Source organism: Barbus barbus (assembly GCF_936440315.1).
Source record: "Barbus barbus genome assembly, chromosome: 25".
NCBI classification, from domain to species: Eukaryota; Metazoa; Chordata; class Actinopteri; order Cypriniformes; family Cyprinidae; genus Barbus; species Barbus barbus.
In genome coordinates, this window is record NC_136753.1 from 2,903,166 (window position 1) to 2,911,976 (window position 8,811).

Genomic DNA, 8,811 nt, shown 5'->3' on the forward strand with positions numbered 1-8,811 from the left:
AAAAGAAATCAAAATAATTTAATTAAAGAGTATATATAAATACATATTTTGCAGTAAACTTAAATCAACAACTTTAAATTAATATGTTAATATTTATAACACTATTATAAGAAAAAACTTTTAAAGTTATAGTATAGCACTTTTATATAATAGTATATACAACATATAATATATAATAAATATTTATATAACACACTTTTTTTATTATTTCAAAGCTGCTTCACATTAATAAATAAGGGTGTTAATGTTGTAAAATTTATCAGTTATGAAACAAATTTAATCTATAAAGCAGCTCTACAGAGTTAAAAAATAATAGTGTCATTATTCGGCTCAAGTCAGTTCAGTGTTGATTCAGTTCAAACTTATAGTGTCATAATTTTCCTCAATTCTGTTGAAAATAGTCAAAAATCAATTTGATCGCAATGTTTCATTGGATTGCAGTTATTTCCCTGATTGAAGTTAAGCATACGATCTTCTACCTTTTGTCTTGTCTGATTTTCTGTTGTTTTTTTTTGCTTTTGCTTCAAACCAAAGTGTGTGATTGTTGTGGATCACCTCATGGTGGAATGGTTTGGTTTGGTTTAGTTAGTTGGTCTTGCAATGAAGATTTTTTTCTAAAATCTCCTGTTGGAAAAATAAGTGGAAAAAATACTTCCGGAACCAAGGCTGCTGAAAAATTGGGCAGGCATAATTGCATTTTATTAGTCATATTGAAAAGGCAAGCTTTGTCACTCTTTTAGCACTCTTGTTATGCTGCTCGACCAATCAGATTCAAGAACTGGCTCTAACTGCTTTATATAACAGTCTGTTACTCATCCAAACACATTCGTCATTGACTTGTGCTCATCCTACTGTTGCATGATTGGAAAACATCAGCACCTGTTTATGGAAAGCTCATGTTTAGCATTTAAACTTCCACCTGATCAACCTGCCTTCTTTTTTTTTTATGTTTATGTGTGCGGCGGAAGCAAACACTCCAGCTGCTCGTCTCATGACTCACGGCGGTAATGGGGGGGTTTCAGGGTCCTTGTGCCAAAAAGTTAATGGAAATATTAGGAATTTTTAAAGAGTGTGTGCTGTCAGGCTCTGTTCCTGGAAATCCTTCTGTTTGGTATCCAGACGATCTAGATTCATAAACCACATCTTTATCCTTTTTTTTTTTTTTGTGGCATGAAGTTCTGCTCCAGGCTGTTCAGAATCATGTAGCAACATATCAGAATGTGATTATAGTTATTCATGTGTGGTGCATCAGATGTGCTGCTGGTGGGTAATGGCTTGTTTGCTGTTTAACTGTGATCAGCTGCTGCTTTTCTTTCTGTCAGTCTGTATGTACAGTAGTCGTTTACCTGAGGCTTTGAATGTCTTTTAGCACACAGATTCACTTCCACTGGAGAAACACAAGTGGTCTTGGTCAAGCACATAATGGTAAAAGATTGACTTCCTCCTCAATGGAATTGAATCAGCAACCTACTAGTTACCAGACTAGTTATAGAGGATTGCTCTAGATCAGTGGCAGAAATTAGACAGTTTATGTGTAGAAGCTAGATTGTTTTTTTTAAAGGGCGTGTTTATTTTTGTAACAAAATATATTGTCATGTTAAATATTTTTAGTCTGTTAAATTACACAAGTTATCAACCTCAGCAGTTAGACAATTGGAATGTATGACTTATCCATAAAACTGAATCAACATCAATAGTTTATGAATTCTTTACACTACTATTCAAAGGTTTTGTATTGGAAAGATTTTTGAATGTTTTTAAAAAGTCTCCTGATTAAATAAACTCAAGGCTGGGTTTATTTAATCAAAAATAAAATATTACAATTTAATTCAGTCTTCAGTGTCACATGATTGTTCAGAAATTATTCTAATATGCTGATTTACTGCTCAAGAAACATTTCTGATTATTATCGGTGTTTAAAACAGTTGTGCTGCTTCGTATTTTTGTAAAAACGGATGCATTTAAGTTTTTTTCTTGATGAATAGAAGTTCAAAACAACAGCATTTATTTGAAATATAAATGTTTGTAATATTATAAATGTGTTTACCGTCTTACATAATTCTTATGTATTTTTTGAAAAACACAGGATTTTGTTTTAAAGCCATTTCCCTACATTGTAACTGAAGTGCATTACTGTTACATCTGTGGCATTTTCCTCCTGGTTAAGAATGAAGAAATGTGGAAAATGTGAAAATATAATGCTGGGTTAAACAACTTTTAATAACATCTTCAGATTTATTCTGGTGGATCAAAACTTTGTTCCTAACTTTGTTGAAAACTCCTTCGGTTATGTCCTGCCTCCAAATGTTTTTGCTTCAGCAAACGCTGTCCTTGAGATTCTTTCAGGCTTGTAACATTTTCATTGATACAGTGACCAGACGACTGGATGCTTCATGGCTGAATGTACACTGGGAAAAAACCCTGTTCAATTTACAGTAAAGAACTGGCCCAAATGCACTGTAAAAACAGCACTTTTTTATGTTTGTTTACATTATTAAGGAACGTTCTGAAGTGTTTCCAGATGTCTTTTAATTGGCGTGTTAACAGTGAAATGTTGAATGTAAATCTTGCGAACAGGCATTAACAGAAGAATAGCGTGGCTGTGTGGTGTTCAGGGCCGCGTGGCTGGGATGCCTTGCCTTCAACCTGCTGCGCTTCATGTGCTCGGAGTGCACTGAACAGATTTAGAAAGTAGTGTGAGATCACAGACAGTTGAGCTATGGACACAACGGGCAGGTGTCTCCTATTTAAAGACAATCCTTGACCCGGTTGTATGCCGCAGGACGAGGGTGCAGCGAGGTTTGGGAGCTGGAGAAGTGAATGGAGGACTGGAACGGGCTCTGACAGGTGCGTCTGTCCATGTAGGTGGGCTTTCGTGACACGGCTGCGATGGAGAGGTCACATCCTGACAGCTTCACACTCGGCGGAGCAGAGTTGAGCAGGGTTTGGTTACAGTTGGACTGAAGGCCAGTGTGTGCCGTGTTTCTGAGCTCCGCCTGTGAAGAATCACTCCGCTTTGGCTTCATTCTTCCCGACAGGTCATCCACTCGCACCCTCTCTTCAGGCGTCCAACAGAAAGCACAGCTAGGGCAGCTTCCGCACCGTCAAATGAAGCATTTTAATGCCCTCACGCTCAAGTAAAAAGAGTTTCAGTGTGGGTTGTGTTTCCTAGAGCAGACATTTTCAAACTGGACTCAAAAAAAATTAACACATTTAATGCAAACTTAATTTTTAAAACATTTAACATTTTATATGACCGGTTTGTTTTGCTTTCTAAAGACTGGCTTTAACTCATGAGAATTAATTGTGATTATTCTATGTAGATTTGAATGACTTGAGACACTGCAATTGTAAAAACATCCATATTTAATGTGATTTTGTACACGTTTGAACTGGAGGAGAACTCACTTCATACATCTAATAGAAACTGATTAAAAGAAAAATGCAAGAAATGAAGAAAAGTGAAGTTAGTGAAGAGAAAAGATCCTGCAGCATGACGACACTATTTTGTTATTTTCCAAATAATGCAAAGACATTTATGTGTCTTTGCAATTTCTTTTTTTTTTATAAATAATGATTAAATGTGATGATTTTATTTTATTTACAGCCCTATGGTTATAAAACTATCAAATCTAAATTTAATATGTAAAAAGAAAAATATATTTAAAAGGAAAAAATAATTTATATTATAAACAGAAATTTATTTTTTCCTAATGTTACTAAAAGTAAATAAAAAAAGAGACAACTTAAGTTAACTTATAATTTTAAGTCAAGCACAAATGTTTTTTTTTAAGAAACCATACATTATTACCTATTCTCTATATATATACTGTATATACACTATGTATTGTAGAGTTTTAAATGAAGTAAATCAAGATTTGAAAGTTTTTTTATTTCTACATTTTACAAGGAAATACTGTTTCAGTCTTTCAACTTCCAAATTTCAGGTTTCATTCAATGTGCTCTTTCTTCGTATCAATTCAGTGTAAAGGGGTCCTGGGCATCAAAAAGCTTGAACTCCCCTGTCCTAGAGTATGCTTCTGCCTGTATTTCTTTCATTAAAAGTAAAAGTCATTCCCTCAATCCTCATGTCACTCCCATTCCTTTAATCTCATTTCCGAGGCTCACATCCTGAAGCAGACTCCTTGTGATTGGTGCATCTTAATGGCGTTTAACTCTCTTCTCTGTAAAGCTACACCATGTACTTGTACCTCGAGAGAAGGACGGATCTGATGTGGAAGATAAAGGTTTTGAGTTTGAGGCCCTTCTGGGAAGTGTGTGTGTGTGTGTGTGTGTGTGTGTGTGTGTGTGTGTGTGTGTTTACCTCAGTCAAGCATCCTCTCTATGTCCTGCTGCATTCTCTGGCTGGAGGCACTAAATATAAACTCCAGTGCTGTTTGCTGTATCGTTTAGTTTATAGTTTGTCTTAAAGAGGTCAGCGTGTGCTGTTTTCCAACATGAACGATCATTCCTTGAATAGTTGCTGATTTGGAGTCTGTATTTGAATGAACGTTTTTTAATATCTCAACTTCACATTTCATTCACAACCGGTGATGAACAATGTTTTTGATTTGCAATTTTAGTCTCTTTTGCTCACCATGGCTACATCAAACATGCACATATTAATAATAATATTGTGAAATATTATTACAATTTAAGGTAAATGCTGTCTATTGTTTTATATTTTAAAATGTAATTATTTCCTGTTAAAAGCTGAATTTTCAGCATCATGTGTCTCATATGATCCTTCAGAAATCATTTTGATATGCTGATTCATTGCTCAAGAAACATTGTTATTATATACGTATGTCTTTCTAACCCCAAACTTTTGAATGGCAGTGTATTTTAATTTTTTTTTAAAAATAATGGGTTTATAGTGAACATGGCCACGTTTCTCATTTTCAAGTAGTTTAACTTAATGTGCTAAGATAAAATAAAACTGTTAACTTTAACTACAATAAAATGAAAACGCGTTCAATAATACTATAATAGGATTTCAGTGATAATCAATAACAATGGAATAAACCCATAACCCATCTAAACCATCCAGGCTTGAATGGCTCCTCAAGTCAAGTGTCTTGTTGAGCAGAGCTGTGGGGTTCCTTCACTAAAAGCAGAACTGCTAGTTTTGTCTCCTGCTGTGGTGAGGAAGAGGAGTGATAGCAGCTTGACCTGAACCACAGGAGTCTGATCCTGAAGTAAAAGGTTAAACTATTTGTGCTGCAAAGCAGTGTGTGTCTGAATATGACAATACATTAAAATAATATGATCACAAATATCCGTGCAATATTTAGATGCATAGTGGACTTTTTTTGTACAGCTAAGAAGTGAATGACAATACATGCAATATATGTTATGTAAATAAGGAATCTCAATGAAATATATTTTCGAAACTGAAAATATATTTAGTTTCAACCTTCATATACCAAAAATGTATTTATATAGAAGGAAGAAAATAAATTTCCAATTTTACAGTAACCTACATATAGGCTAAATGTTGATTAAATAGCTAATTTGTATATATATATATATATATATATTAGGAACATTTGCTGATTCATATGTTTTGTTCCAAGGTTATTAAAATAAAATAAAAAAATGTAAAATAATCAAAAAAATATATTTAAGCTAGATTCAAAAAACATTCCTCATATTAATTTTAACTTAATTTAAAATAAGACTAAAATTGAAAAATTATAATAAAATATAAATGATTTAAAAATTAGATAAACGACTAAAAAATAACAAAAATGCAGAACAATTACTAAAATGAAAATGTACAAATAAAAGCTGATTCAAAATAGTAATAAAAATGGCAAGTATCTAAATACTAAAATAACACAGCATACGTTTTTCTTCAAATGCGACAGGTCAATGTAATTGGATTGAAAAATACATGGATGATAAAATATATTTAATGCTTTTAAAAAATACATTTATATTTTTTATAATATATTTTAAAAGATATAAAAAAACTGGCTGAAAATTATATTGGTAGAAAATATATTTATGTTTTTATTGTTGTTGTTTCGTATACTTTGAAGTACATTTGAAAATATACATGTTTTTTAGTATGGGCCAGTCTTATGTCTTATTAATATTTGTGCATATTTAGATTGTATATTTATGTTGGCAGAACCTTTCTTATTGTGGTGCTAAATAGAAAAAAATGCATGTAATTTTCTCACGTTAGATGTATTTTCGATATAAAATGTATATATGTTAACTCTATATATGCCAGTCTTATGCTAAAAATAAGGTGCATAGACCTCGTCGGTCCAGTGCTTCGTTTGGGCTCGAGCCATACTGTGCTTTAGATTGATGGCGTTCAACACATGCAATTTCATACTGGCTCAGACACAGCATATCTCATATGTTATTTATTTCCCTAGCCATTTATTAATGTAAATTATTCTTTCATTGCCCTGATTAAATATCAGGTCACAAGACTAAAAAGAGTGTAAAATTCTGGCTTCTAATGTTGGCACACTTTGTCAAAATATACCAAATCTAAGGACTTTCTTGTGGAAAAACAGCACGCTTTTTCTTTTAATTAGCTTGATGTTATCCAGACTGCACTTTTTTAGGAGAACTTTGTGTAGCAGGAATTGTGAAAACACGCAGTCTGGCTTCCTGAGCGAACTCCATCACATCTGTCTGAACGCGGCTCGGCTCCAGCACTACGGGGACCGACTTTCCCTCACACTCGGAGATCTTACAAGCGAAACGCTTTGTTTTCGCAGCTGAAGAGCGTATCCTTGAATATATATCACTTTGACAGAAGCCGAGCGGAGTGAATGAGTATTGAAATCAAATCATATTCGTCATTAGTCCGTTTTCACAATCAGAGACGGCGCTCGGGAACATGCAGCGTGAAACCAGCGAGCTGCTGCTCTTCATTAGATTATCACTGAATTAACAAAGTATAAATGTCTTTGAATCAGTATCAAAATCAAACCAAGCTTTTGTGTAAAAGAATAATAGCACAAAACATTTCTCCAAGAGAAGTTTGTTAGCTGAAATGAATAAAATCAGTACAGTTTAGGATATATTGGGACACTTGTCCATAGTTAATGTGATTCTCTACATGTGATGTGTGACTTCATACATCCATAAACAATAATGATCAGTTGATTAAAAGAACAAAAATGATAAGTGAAGTTGATGAAGAGAAAAGATCCTGCAACATTAATTTGACTAATGAAAAATATTGGATTTAATTTATTTAAAAATGTTTTATTATAGACATTTCAAGGATGACCAGTACAAAACAAATCTTTTATTTTATTTTAAAATGTTGATTATTTCTAGGGTGACTAGTAGATTAGGAAGGTGTCAAAATCTTTTATTTTGTTTTATCTAATTTTTTTATTTCAAATGTTTAATTATGGATATGTTATGTGTGTTAAGGGAGTCCAAAAATATTTTATTTTATTTTATAATTTTACTTATTTTATTTTATTTTGGGGGGATATCACAATAAAGTGCAGAGTATTAGAAAGATATACTATTATAAATAATATATTATACTGTTGTACCATTTAATATATACAATTTACACAATATAATGTTACAAGAAATCAACAGAATTAGAAAGTAAATATGAGTAAACATGAATAAAATGTAATTAAATTGTTAAATGACAATTTACAAACTATTCACAGTGAAAAAAATATCTATTGCATGTGCTTTGTAGCAATAACAAAAGTTCAGATAATGCAGTGTGTGTGTGTGTGTGTGTGTGTGTGTGTGAGAGTGAAAAACAAGAATCCCTACCGAGTGTCATACAGCTCAGGACACATCGTGTCCATCTTAAGAGTGTGTCTGTGTGTCAGTCTTGTGTCTATAGGCTCCTGACCGTCTCCTCTTTTCATTTGAAACTGTTGCCAATGTTTGGACTTCTGGTAAAAATAGTTTCAGGATACAGCTAATATATGTGTGACTCATTGTAATGATTTTCATCAACTTCCTAGCAAGCACATAGCATCACCCAGCCATCATGATGGGGATTTTTGCATGGGCAGACATCACTCATCTTATTATAATTATTCATAAAGCAGAGGCTTTGTTATCCAAAGCAATGCATTGCCAGTTACAGCAGTTTATGAATCAGATCTGAACCTGCAACCTTTGGATTAGCTCACATCTTTAACCACTAAGCCACAGCACCTCATTTACACCCTGACAGAGGTTTTCCATCAGGACCAGCGAGACATCAGGTCAAGGTTCACCCGAGGAAGGTATTTTAATCCTCTTTCTCTGTCTGTTTCAGATGGCATGGGCACACACACACACACACACACACGGTCTGAAAGCAGCGCAGAAGTGCTTGAGCTGCAGCCAATCTTGATAAACTCAGGCATTCAGAAAGCTCAGCATTGTGGGAAAGTGTTTGCTTACCTGTCAGTTATTCTATTAGTCTGAAATCTGGTGTTGATATCGAGCACGCTGATTTCTATTAGCGACGCAATCACAGATAACACTGCAGTTTCTGATTGAGCCAGAAAGCTTTGGTATTTGCCCTTTAAATCAAAATGTCTCATTAGTGTTTATTTAATATGCCACTGATTTTCATTTTCTCTTTCATTTTTGTATAGTCCTTAAATAGAGTGTTGCTTTTTGGCTGCATAACTTTGCTATGACAATGTGCCAAATTGAAATTGATTTATTTATTGAAAATGAATGGATGTGAAACCTGAGAGCTTTATGCAATCTTAATCCTTATAGGCCTATTAAAGACTAATTGCTTAATTATAGTATATATATATATATATATATATATATATATATATATATATCCCAAAAAATGAT